At 37.7% G+C, this 12407-nt stretch overlaps 1 protein-coding gene across 4 annotated transcripts in view; it reads right to left on the bottom strand.

Moving 5' to 3' along the window:
• LOC124551036 (caspase-1-like) overlaps positions 1-11432 on the bottom strand; it is a 141316-nt gene extending 129884 nt beyond the window's left edge. For all 4 annotated transcript variants that reach the window (XM_047125916.1, XM_047125907.1, XM_047125924.1 and 1 more), the window contains exon 1: positions 11344-11432. The gene's annotated coding sequence lies outside the window, so the exon portion shown is untranslated. The remainder of the gene's footprint in view (positions 1-11343) is intronic.
• Between the last annotated feature and the right edge of the window lie 975 nt (positions 11433-12407).

Genomic DNA, 12407 nt, shown 5'->3' with positions numbered 1-12407 from the left:
GTGAGAAATGTTTCCTGAAAGTTTGGCCGTACCTTTTTCTAACACCCTGTATACAGCAGTTAGATGAGCTGTCCCTTAATGGAACCCTGTGGAACACCAGTAGTAAATTGTCCATATCAGAAGAAGATTCATCATGAGAGCTTTATGAGCTATGTAACATGACTCTTAGCTTGCTTTCAGTTAAATATGAAGTGAACGACTTACTCATTGTACCTTGAAAGCGATAAGCTTTAAATTTCTCCAGCAGAATGTTGTAGTTTGCACAGTCAGACGCCTTAGACAGCTGATGAAAATTCTCAGTAGAAGATATATTGTCATTCAGATATTTTAAATACAACAGACTATGTAATTCAGTCTTAAACACATTAGCCATAAGACATTTAATGCACCCTGACAAGTGCTTGAATACAGATTTACCAATGATCCGACACATTTCTGTGATAATAAAAAGGTAGTTTTTGGTCCCGTACTAAATTCATGGATTGCACAGCTTCTGGAGACAAGAGAAATATTGATGACTAAAAAGAGCATTAATAAATATATGTATTCTGAAAGAGTTTCCATAATTCTAAGCTATTGGAAGAGATGTGTGCAGAACGATATAATTCTTATACTCTGACTGTACGCTCTGAAAATATTGTCCCTGTAAGTTATGTGCCCTCATACCCAATTCTGTAACACATTAGTAACTGGCAATATGTAGAAGAAACTAGTTTGCTAGACTGCAAAGCAGCTATAGAGCTATAGAAGAACTAATGCTTACTGCAAATGTAGTTGAACTAAAAAAGATTCTTAATTCTGAAATGATTATGTCCCAGTTAAGTTAGAAAAACTTAACGGCATGTATTACTTTTATCTCATTTATTGATAAGATTATTTTTATAGCAAAAAGATTTTTACAGGAAATACTGTGTTGGGTGTACAGAGTATCATCCAAATTTTATGTCAATCCGCTAGCCTTGGAGCATTTGTGACACATTCAAATATTCAGTCAGCTATTTCTTCGTACATCAGAAACAACTGAGGAATCAATATAGAAACCTGTGACTGGTAGCTTTAAATTCTGAATTCCCTCTTTCTATGAGATCAATGTAATACTAATACAGTACAGATAAGTGAGGTTTTGCTTTTGACAACTTTCAGAATAGTACCAATGGTAATCCCTTACTGCTGATTTGTCCTTTTTTTTTAAACTGGCTTGACGACAGCTTATTTCATTTCGTTTGAGAAAATACTGCGGCGCGGCACGTTACTTTTTACCGCCCTGCCAGTGTCCAGCAATATTCATTTGTCTAGCTAAAAGCTGTAGTAGAAAATACTAGACCACTACTGTCGATTGCAGGTCGCAACATACATAGAATTGTCCGGTAAACGGGATGTGGCTAGCTACTGAAATAAAAGTTTTAACTTGGCAATGTAAATTTTCAGGTGTGGTTTTACGATAAAGATCACAGTTAATACTGCCAAGTCCGTACTAAGTGGCAACACAATGTAAAGTTCACACGCACACCACAATCACATACGTAGTCAGTTTATGGTATGTACACCCGTTACCGAAGTTAATAGAGTTCACCGGTTCGTTTCGTTATGAAAATGCTTGCTAAAATGTTGTGCACTCTGCTCTACACATAAAACCTGTTCCAGTCTTAGATCGCACAACACGCCACGCGGTTTTAACTAACAGTCAAAAGCAATAATTTTGATATTCCGTCTGAAATTCCACACGACTTCCACTATGCCGTTCACTTAAATACCCTTTGTACTACTTCGTGAACTCGTAATTAGCATTTTTCCGCGATTTTACAGTACTTTCGTCGGAGCTGCTTTCAATGAGATGTTACTCGTCCGAACCCTCAGCCCCGACCCCCCTAGATCACACCAAAGTCTTTGTTCCCAGCATAGATTGGCGTGAGCCTGCAGTTTTCCGATTGGCCGATATCACAAACAGCAAGTCAGGTTGCAGTATTATCCCGCGCTAACCCGCGCTTTACTTCAATGACCAATCATAGTAAAAAATTTCTTTCTATGGCAATTGCTAAATAAATAAATTTAGAAAAGTATCAAATATAAAATTACTCCTTCTGAAATTACCGATTAATTTGTGTTCTGCTCACGATTTATTAGTACCATAAACTGATGCACATTTAATTATAGTAAATCCTCTGTATAGTTTAACTGGTACTTCGCGAATAAACAAAACAACTTTCATTTACTTCTGTTCTTCTTCACTCATACAACACTCACACTGCTAATTACTACACATATAAACAATTATAACTATGCAAATACATTAAATATTAATCAAACATAACTTTACAACATTGTTTTGACTACGACTGCTAGCACTGTCCGTCAACTGCTGACCTCTGCCGCCTACTAGTACAACTACGTGCAGCTATGTAACTCAGGTCCATGTCAGCTAGTGACATCTGTCGATGACTCATGCCTATAACGATATCGTCCTAACAAGTGACAGGAGCGATGCGAAGGCGCTACGCCTCAATACCACTATGTAAAGAATCCTTATATAAGAAACTTGATATATTACAAAATTCAGCTGAGCTTTTGTATAGTAGTCACTTATTTATAAGCGTGCTGACATTCTTAAAAATGTCTTTCGAAGATATAGGATCTATATTACCAAACGACTAACTCAATGCACAGTGAGTTGCAGGTTACATATCCAGGAGAAACGAAACTTGGTTTTCAATATTTCACATTGTTATTGACCGAATTTAAAATTTAAAATGTTCTCATAATTTACTCATTAAGGACTATAATGTGATGTTGAAGGTTTAACACATTAAGTTAAGAGTTGCAGCTAGAAACCGTGTATATGTGTTCGGCCAGTGTAACTCATAGCGTGTAAATTACCCAGACGACATTCATCTAGTATTTGAGAATGAGAGGACCTACAATTTTCCAATACGTTTTGCACATAACTCCAAAAATTTACGAGTATATTTCAGGCTAACACACCTCACTCGCTGTTAATACTGTACATCTGCAGCGTAAGGCAAGAGATTTCAATTTTTTCCTTCTTTACTACTAACTCCATTCGCAACATATTTTTTAGGCAGTATCTACATATACCACTGCATGTTCCTGCAAAATTATATCGTTGCACGACTCATAGTTCGGGAGATGTGATGTTTTATACAAGGGAGCTCGATTCTTTACAGAATCGGAGGTGGCGGTTTACTGGTGTAGTTAGATTTCATCAAACCTCTTTCGTAATGCTCTTACTAGAAGCTGTAGCCCATCCGTTAAAAGTATTCAGGCAGGTCGCAGAAATGTCCGGTGAGTTTTATCTGGTGAGACTGCAGGACAGCTTAACACTCAGAAGTAAGTTGCAGATACCTCACAGCTAGGGTGCAGGCATTGTCATGCTGGAAAATAGAATGTTAAGTTGTCTAAGTAAGAGGCAATGCCTGTGACTCTGATAGCTTCCTGATGTAACGACTGGTACTTCTGTCGTCTACATGTCTACATCTACGTCTGTACTCCACAAGACGCATCACAGTTTGTGGCTGAGGGTATTTTGTGTACCAGTGCCAATTCCCGACTTTTTCCTCTTCAAGTCGTGAATGGCTCGCTGGTAAGTTTCTGTCGGCTCGAATCTCTTTAAGTGTATTTTCACGGTCTTTTCGCGAGATATACGTAAAAGAAAGCAGTATATTGACTGTCTCTTCTAGAAACATACACTCTTCGAAGTTAAATAGCAGACCATATAGTGATGCAGAACGCCTCTCCTGCAGCGTCTGTTACTAGAGTTACCGAAGTATCCCAATGGCGCTTTCCTGTTTAGTAAAATATCCTGTAACGAAACGTGTTGCTCTCTTTTGCGTCTTCTCTATGTCCACTATCAATCCTGTATGATGCGGATCCCAGACTGACGAGTAATAGTCAAGTATTATACGAACGAATGTTTCGTAAAGCTACTCCCTTTGCTGATGGAAGACATTTCCTGAGTGTTCTTCCAATGTATCACAGACTGGTATCTGCCTTACCTGCGACTAATTTTATTGTGGTCGTTTAACTTCAGATCGCTCCTAGATATTTCATGGAAGTAATTGGTTCCAGTGATTATTATGCCGTCATGTTATCATACAGTAAAAGGTCTTTCTTTCTACTTGCTTTTCCATTTCAGTGTAGCAGAAAATGCCATATATGCTTTCACCAGTCAAATTTTGAATGATCTGAATAACCGAACACCTCCCATTGGGATTTTTTGTGATCTCTCAAAGGCTTTTGATTGTGTAAATCATGAAATTCTGCTAGACAAGCTCAAGTATTGTGGTATGAGTGGGACAGTGCACAAATGGTTTAATTCATACCTAACTGGAAGAGTGCAGAAAGTTGAAATAAGTAGTTCTCGTAAAATGCATAGATCAGCACATTCCTCAAACTGGGGAACTATCAAGAATGGGGTTCCACAAGGGTCAGTCTTGGGTCCTTTGTTGTTCTTATTATATATTAATGACTTGCCATTCTATATTCATGAAGAGGCAAAGTTAGTTCTCTTTGCTGATGATACAAGTATAGTAATCACACCTGAGAAACAAGAATTAACTGATGAAATTGTCAACACCGTCTTTCAGAAAATTACTAAGTGGTTCCTTGTAAACGGACTCTCACTGAATTTTGATAAGACACAGTACATACAGTTCCGTACAGTGAATGGTATGACGCCATTAATAAATATAGACCTTACTCAGAAGCATATAGCTAAGGTAGAATATTCCAAATTTTTAGGTATGCCCATTGATGAGAGATTAAATTGGAAGAAACACATTGATGATCTGCTGAAACGTTTGAGTTCAGCTACTTATGCAATAAGGGTCATTGCAAATTTTGGTGATAAACATCTTAGTAAATTAGCTTACTACGCCTATTTTCACTCATTGCTTTCATATAGCATCATATTTTGGGGTAATTCATCACTGAGGAATAAAGTATTCATTGCACAGAAGCGTGTAATCAGAATAATAGCTGGAGTCCACCCAAGATCATCCTGCAGACATTTATTTAAGGATCTAGGGATATTCACAGTAGCTTCTCAGTATTAACAACCAAACCCAATTCAAAAGTAATAGCAGTGTGCATAACTACAATACTAGGAGAAAGGACGATCTTCACTATTCAAGATTACATCTAACTTTGGCACAGAAAGGGGTGAATTATACTGGCACTAAAGTCTTTGGTCACTTACCAAATAGTATCAAAAGTCTGACAGATAACCAACAAGTATTTAAGAAGAAATTAAAAGAATTTCTGAATGACAACTCCTTCTACTCCATAGAGGAATTTTTAGATATAAATTTAAAAAAAATAAAAAAAAAATAAAAATAAAAGATAAAAATAAAAAAACACAAAAAAATAAAGTTGTTATATTAACTTAAGTATGTTGTTAAATTAACCTAATTATGTCATGTATTGGAAAATTCGACTCGTTCCACATCATTACGAAATATCGTATTCATGATCCATGGAACTAGTATTAATCTAATCTAATCTAACCTGAAGAGTAGTTAACACCATTCATTTGCGCATGTGCTCTCTTCAGGTGTCTGCACTTCGCGTTTTGGTGTTGAGTGTCTTCGAATTGTATTTTATTTCAGACAAATAAGCAGTGAATCTTGAAGTAGTGCGTTTTGTATCAGAATATCACATTCAAACATCAACATCGATTAATTATGGTGATGTACTAGCAGCGTAAACCTGGAGTATAATATAATTTCATCGTTTATCCGGAGCTAGTGCTTGTGATCATCGAGAGACAAAACGAGTGCTCATAAGCAGATATTATAGAAAGTAGTATTTACTGCTTCTGGTACGCAACAGTCTAATCAAAAACGTGACAGAATTGGTAGACTAATCTGTAAATAAGTGGGATAATAGGTTGGCAGCAACATTTTGAGTCTACCTAACATTTCACATTCATGGACGTCATACTATCGTGTTTGCGTCAAATCTGAATCCCTTGAGGGCAGAAAATTACACTTCTGCAAGTGATGTCACATAGTTATCAGTTACTGTGGAAATACCACATACTAACCATTTGAAAAAGTGCTTCCGTTTGCCTCGATGATAACATGCTGGGTGAGTTTGATCATGGGCGAAATTCATTCTTGATTCAACTGCAAGGGAGTGAAAATAAGTACCACTACACTGAGATTTACATGAGATAATAACCTTGCTCCTGAAGCACAGTATTACGACTCTGTGGCTTTGTAGTATAGCAGATCCGCAACATAGTTATGACAGAAATATCTAGACAGCAGTGTAGCCAAATCTCACTCACTTGGATAGAATAGTCGTATAGGATGAGGCGTGAAAACGAAATAAAAGAAAAAAAAACCACAGAGATAGTGAATTTTGCAGCGCCTTAGGTCAAATACTGTTGACACAATCTTAACAATAGCATCATCAGCCAACAGCAGTTCTATTTTAGGATGACTAGGTGTCAGTGTTTGTCTCAGATTTTTTCCACTTCCAGGTCTTCACAGCATTCTTCTTCAGATGCAACTGAATCTTTCCCCACAGACCTGCAATAACACTATCTACTAAAATTTGCTAATCTTGTAACAATGACACGAGAATGGGAGAGGTGTAACGGAACTTGTAACGGAAATATACATACTTTGTTAAATAAAGGCAGATCACGTCTGACGGATCTAGGAACGATGATCTGAGGGTGGCTTTTCTTCAGTCTCCTTAGAAAATTTTATTTGGTTATCTCTAACAGTTTATGATTTACCTAACCCTGGCGTGTGGAACAATAAAGTTGTCGCCTAAGCGGCTTACTATTGAGCCACGGACAGGAGCCATTGTTCGTGGGAAAACCCGTAGACGCCGTTATAAAGAATGATTTTCTCTTAAGGGCCGATTATTTGTCATTTTTGGAAGATATAGTTAACCTCAGGGGCGGTGGCAAGGCGGGGGAAGGGGGGAGGAGGGGTGTGCTATGGGGGCTATAGCCCCCCGTCCCCCCCACTGGAAAAAATGACTTCATAAATCAGCGAATATATTACTTCTACAGATTCAATCATTTTTTTATAATTATGTAGCAGTATAGGTTTCAATGTATTTAAAACATATTTTAACAAAAGAATAAGAGCGGCATATAGCTTACTATCTAAACCAATAAGTATCATTTAACTTAAAATGGGTGTCGTATTATTTATTAATGTACACTGGATGTAAATTATGGTACGAGTACCACTTACAATAATCAGGAAAGCTAAATATGCCGGGTATACCTACCAACACTTAAATTGCTGACCCACGACAAAAACATCGAAATCGCCGGACATCTGAGTCAAATCGTATTATTTTCTCGGGCACACACATTCTGTAGACACGTTTTTACCCTGAACTCCAAAACGGTTACCGGAAACTACTTTAAGCAACACCAAATTCTACCAATTTGTCGGTGGAGGGCCCCAACTCTCCTTTTGTTAAGCGATATTCATATTCCCCAAACCTAGGGTGACCAAACGTCCCGGAAAACCGGCATTGTCCCGATTTTCATCCCTGTGTTCCGGCGTCCCGAAAATTTGTTTTGGGACGCTCAAAAGTCCCGGAATTCAGTTTGTAAATACATTTCGTGAAACTTTCTGAAATTTTTGGGATTTCGCTATATTAAAGGAAATACGAGAAATCAATATATTTTAGCTTATTTGTCTAAAACCTCCATTGTCCCATACTAGTAATCACAGTGTCAGTATTGATACACTCAGGCAATAATTTACTTTGAGCAGTACTTTGGCCAACAAGTAGTAAGTTGTATTATTGTAACAGAGCTATGAAACCGTCCGATTGTCGCGCCACTTACTCACACACTCATTGTCAGAACAGTGTAGTAGTTGATGTTTTGTCACACAAACTGCAATAGTTTTTTCTCATATTAGTGGTATTATTGCTGCAGTACTGTGAAACGCAATGCCGAAACCTGCCTGCAAGTTCAGTGACTGTTATTCCAAGGGATGGAATTTCATTAAGAAAGGTCGCTTTGATTACGAAGCAGAGTGTTCCGTATGTAACTGTTTAATTAGTATAAGTCATGGTGGACGTTCCGACATAGTTGATCACATCAGGTCAAAGAAACACATTAACAGATACAGTGCACCGAGTTGCAGTAAAACTCTACAAAATTATTTTGTGAAACATCAGTCAAGTGAAGAGACGAAAGTTCGAGCAGCCGAGTTTTTTTAAAAGCTGTGACTGTCTTCAGCATTACTCTGATTTGGTAATAATTGCAAGTTATTTATTTGCAATCCCAGCCCATAACGCCAATGTGGAAAGAATATTTTCGTTCATGAATACCCAGTGGACTGATGAAAAAAACAGAATGGAGTTTGACTCTCTTGAAGCAATCCTGCAAATCCTGTACAACTACAACATGGATTGTACCGAGTTTTATCACTGTGTCTCAAAGAACAAAGACACGATCAAGAAGGCTGGAGGCAGTGAAAAATACCCTTTTCCCAAGGACAGTCAATTCCATCTACAACTGCTCACTAATATTAAAGCTCATGTTAATATTAATTGATTAAAAGTTGAATGGATGTAAAATTTTGTAAAATCCTAATACATTTCTTTATTACTGTACACGCTTATTAAATGTCATTAATTATACAGATAATCTCCATTATATCAGTCTTTTGTATCCTCTTATCAGTTATAATAATCGGGTTAACAAAATGTATCAACAAAACGTCAATATATTTAAAATTAAGAAACCTGGGTACATGTGGAATGAGGTATCCATTGGCACCCGGGTGAATGTGTCCCGGTTTTCACCGAAAATAATTTGGTCACCCTACCCAAACCCCCTCTCCCTTAGCCTCCCCCCCCCCTTGACCGTCTTCTAGAACCTTAAGTGCATTCCGAAATGGAATTTATTTGTACTGTGAGGTTATTTGTACTGTTCCGCGAACAGATAAAGACGAGGAAAAGTAGTCTGATAAGATCCCTCACGTTGCAGTAGTCTCCCGAAGTATCCGTTGCAAGCAGTTTCAAATTACGGATAACAGAAACACGCCGACTTTTTTCCTTTATGAACACACACACTACACCTTTGTACACGCCCTACACAACGTACATACACAATATACATTCACATAATTTTTATTTTAGTCTGGGACAAAGGACAACATTATCCCGGAAATAAATTGAAATAGTTCCAAATCCCCGATATCGATCTAGGTTCTCGAAGGTTTTCAGCCGTTGTCAGTTGAATGCCAGGCTGGTAAGCTCGTCGCATTTATTCCGTATTGGGAACCCTTCTGTTCAGTCGTCACGTAATTGGTTTAAAATAACCGTGACTTTGTAATGGATCGGATCTTAAAAAGCCCGCATTACTCTTGCTTGGATTGGAAAATGAAAAGTGAAAAAAAAACAATCATCATGAAAAATTCGACACCGCTTCGCTATGTATCATTCGGTTGTATCCAAACAGCGTTGTGTCTGTGTGTGTAAACGAGTTTTTCATTGAGCAGAACAATCATATAAAGCTGAAAAAGTCATTCAGGCTTAAAAAGAATGGCGCTAAGAGTAATGAGTGAAATTACTTGCTGGAAATCTAGGTGAGGCGCGTGATATATGATTTCGAACCGAGAAAACGTACTAGAGAAAGAAACCTAATCGTTTCCTTAATAATGAAAAGAAATATTTAGGTACATTCCAAGTATTTCTGAATCCAGAGGAAGACACAGAAAATGCTGAGAGGAGTAATAGTTTCATCGTCGTGATCCAAGTGCACACAAAATACCGAGAAAGAGTTCCATGGATTAGACATTGGTTTAAAAAAGATGTTAAGTGCTGATCAAAGCTACACAGTAGTTGAACATATGCAGCATAAGAAAGATAAATTTTTTTCATTGCTCTCTTTGCATATTCACTTTAGAGCGAAATTTTTATCGCATATTAGCTGCGAACTGTTCATAACAAAATAAGAACTTACTACAGCGTTACAAGCGGCGTCTCTATCTGCTGCTGCATTAACTTACTCATAAGTTTCTCCTTTGCTATGACGAAAGTGTTCTAACTGGAATTAAATGAAATTCTACACAGACCCCGTTTAACAGAGTGACATATTTCTCATTCATAACCTCAAAACAAGGCTAGGATGCAAAAATTCGTAGTTGAACGAAAAGGCTCTCTTCGCTGTACTGGACTAGAAGAGAGTGTTCGTCCTTGGAACCCTTTTTACACTTCCGCCTGTAGTGGAAAGAGAGTACCAGAAAACTAGGGTTTTTCCAAATGCGAAAAACTGTTCCAAATAGAACGAGTCAGTGTGCCTAGGAAGAAACATTTTATTCAAATTTAAAATGGGTACGATCAAGAAATCTACTAAATACTGTATTTTATTGTCTACGAATTAAGTTCCTATTCTAGTACACAATAATTAGGAAATTAAATGAAATTAAAAAGAAGTGTTATTAAAAACCAATTGCAACTTAAAAATATTTTGAAATGGCAGCTGTTGACAACTAACGCAGATTTCCATTTTCGAGAAACGGAAAATTGTTGAGAGATTAGAGAAACTCAGTTGATTTACAAATATCACTTGTTCCATGGTATAAAGATCTTCCGTTTCACGGTATAGCATAGTCCCTGGCTTACGAAGTATGACTTTACCGTGCAGACGTTACATAATTGGTTTTTAAAATATGTTGAATGTTACTCGCCATAAAACGGTGTTACTGTGGAATTAACAGCATCCTCAAAACGACTTTTAGTGCATTATACAACACTAAAATATGTTGAACTCGTTATATTTCCAAAAGCTGCACGAAACGCAGCTTCACGTCTCAGAACAACAGAAAACAATAGAAAATACCAGGAACTGCTAGCCAGGCTCCTTCATGTGATTCTAAACTCGGTCTCAAGATTGAGAGACTTCCCGGGAAATATGTGCTGTGATGCACTATCCCCCAGGTACAACACTCCTATCAAATACACACAATTGTGTACAAATTTCATCACAGTGGGAACAAAATAATTCGTTTCCCACAGGACCAAATGCATTGAAGCTATATTAAAACATGATGCGAGTGCATAAAAAAGTTATGATGTTCTTTTTTTTTTTTCAAACGCAACAGTTTATCCTCGAAAGACCAGCTGTTCAACACTTTACTATTCCTCTCGAAGTACCCGTATGACGATATCGTTTTTGATTAATTTAATGACAGCTATTGCATCTTTAAGACTTTGATTCCATGTATATTTTTCATAGCGACCTGCACAGTTTGCTAGTGACTGTAAAAGTTCCACAAAATAAAGAGCAGACGCTTACAAACTCTTGCAAACGAGTCTCACACGGGCTGCTGTACTCACCTGCACAGTCAGCGACGTCTTCGTCTCCTTCACTGGCTTCCTCAACACTGCAGAGAAGAAAGTGTGGCTGTTTGATGCACAGATCTGACGAACGTCAGCGACCGCACGATACGCTGATAACAGAACTCGCCAATCAGGACCTTGAAACCTTAGGGGTCACGATCTCTGCTTCGCCGGTTTGAGCGAGCACTGCAGAACATAACATTATTTATTTTCAGTCAGTCTTTTTTTACCATTTCCTTCTTGCTCAAAGAAGACCTCGTTCCAGCTTCAGCACCTCCTCATTCTTGGTTTCAGAGTTGTGTACCTAAATCGGTAAAAACAGAACTCTTACACTATCACTTTGTTCTCCATCTGCCTGCCTGACTGTTAAGACCGCTCTTTCTCAGAAAGGATAGAGGTATCAAGCTGAAATTTATTTTAAATACTAAGTTGCACAGTCCCTTGACCGTGTAACAAAGTTAAGCTTCTAAGTCAATGCAATCAAATGATATGGCTATTTACGAGTATGTCACATATTTTATGCTCACAAACACACTCTTCAAAACCTATAGGATACCTTCTGTTAAAAGAGAATCATCAAATTCGGCAAGAAGCTAGGGTTCATATTACAAATAAAGGAAAATTCCGAAAATACTTTTAATTTTTATCTAAAATGCGTAAAAACATTGTTTTGCCATTTTTTGTCCGTCTGTTTGTCTCTCCGGCTGTGAAGACCCCTTTTCCTCGGGAACAGACAGAAGTTTAAATTTACGTCAAATAATAAGGGCTACGGTCCCTGGCGTAGAAACCTTATGCTTCCAAGTCAATGCAATCAAAGGAAGCGGCCTTTCGTGTCGATTATTTTCATACTAGCAAGCTCACCCATAAAAACCTATAGGGTACTTTCCGTTGACCAAGAATCTTGAAATTTGGCAAGAAGCAAGGTTTCACAACAGAAGTAAAGGAAAAATTCTTAAAATTGTTAATTTGTAAACATATTACATAAAAACAATCTTTTGCCATTTGTTGTCTGCATGCCAGTCTGTCAGTTTATTAAGACCTTTTTTCTCCGGCTGGGTACA

The sequence above is a fragment of the Schistocerca americana genome, chromosome 1 (assembly GCF_021461395.2).
Source record: "Schistocerca americana isolate TAMUIC-IGC-003095 chromosome 1, iqSchAmer2.1, whole genome shotgun sequence".
NCBI classification, from domain to species: domain Eukaryota; kingdom Metazoa; phylum Arthropoda; class Insecta; order Orthoptera; family Acrididae; genus Schistocerca; species Schistocerca americana.
This window is presented reverse-complemented; position numbering and strand designations above follow the sequence as displayed.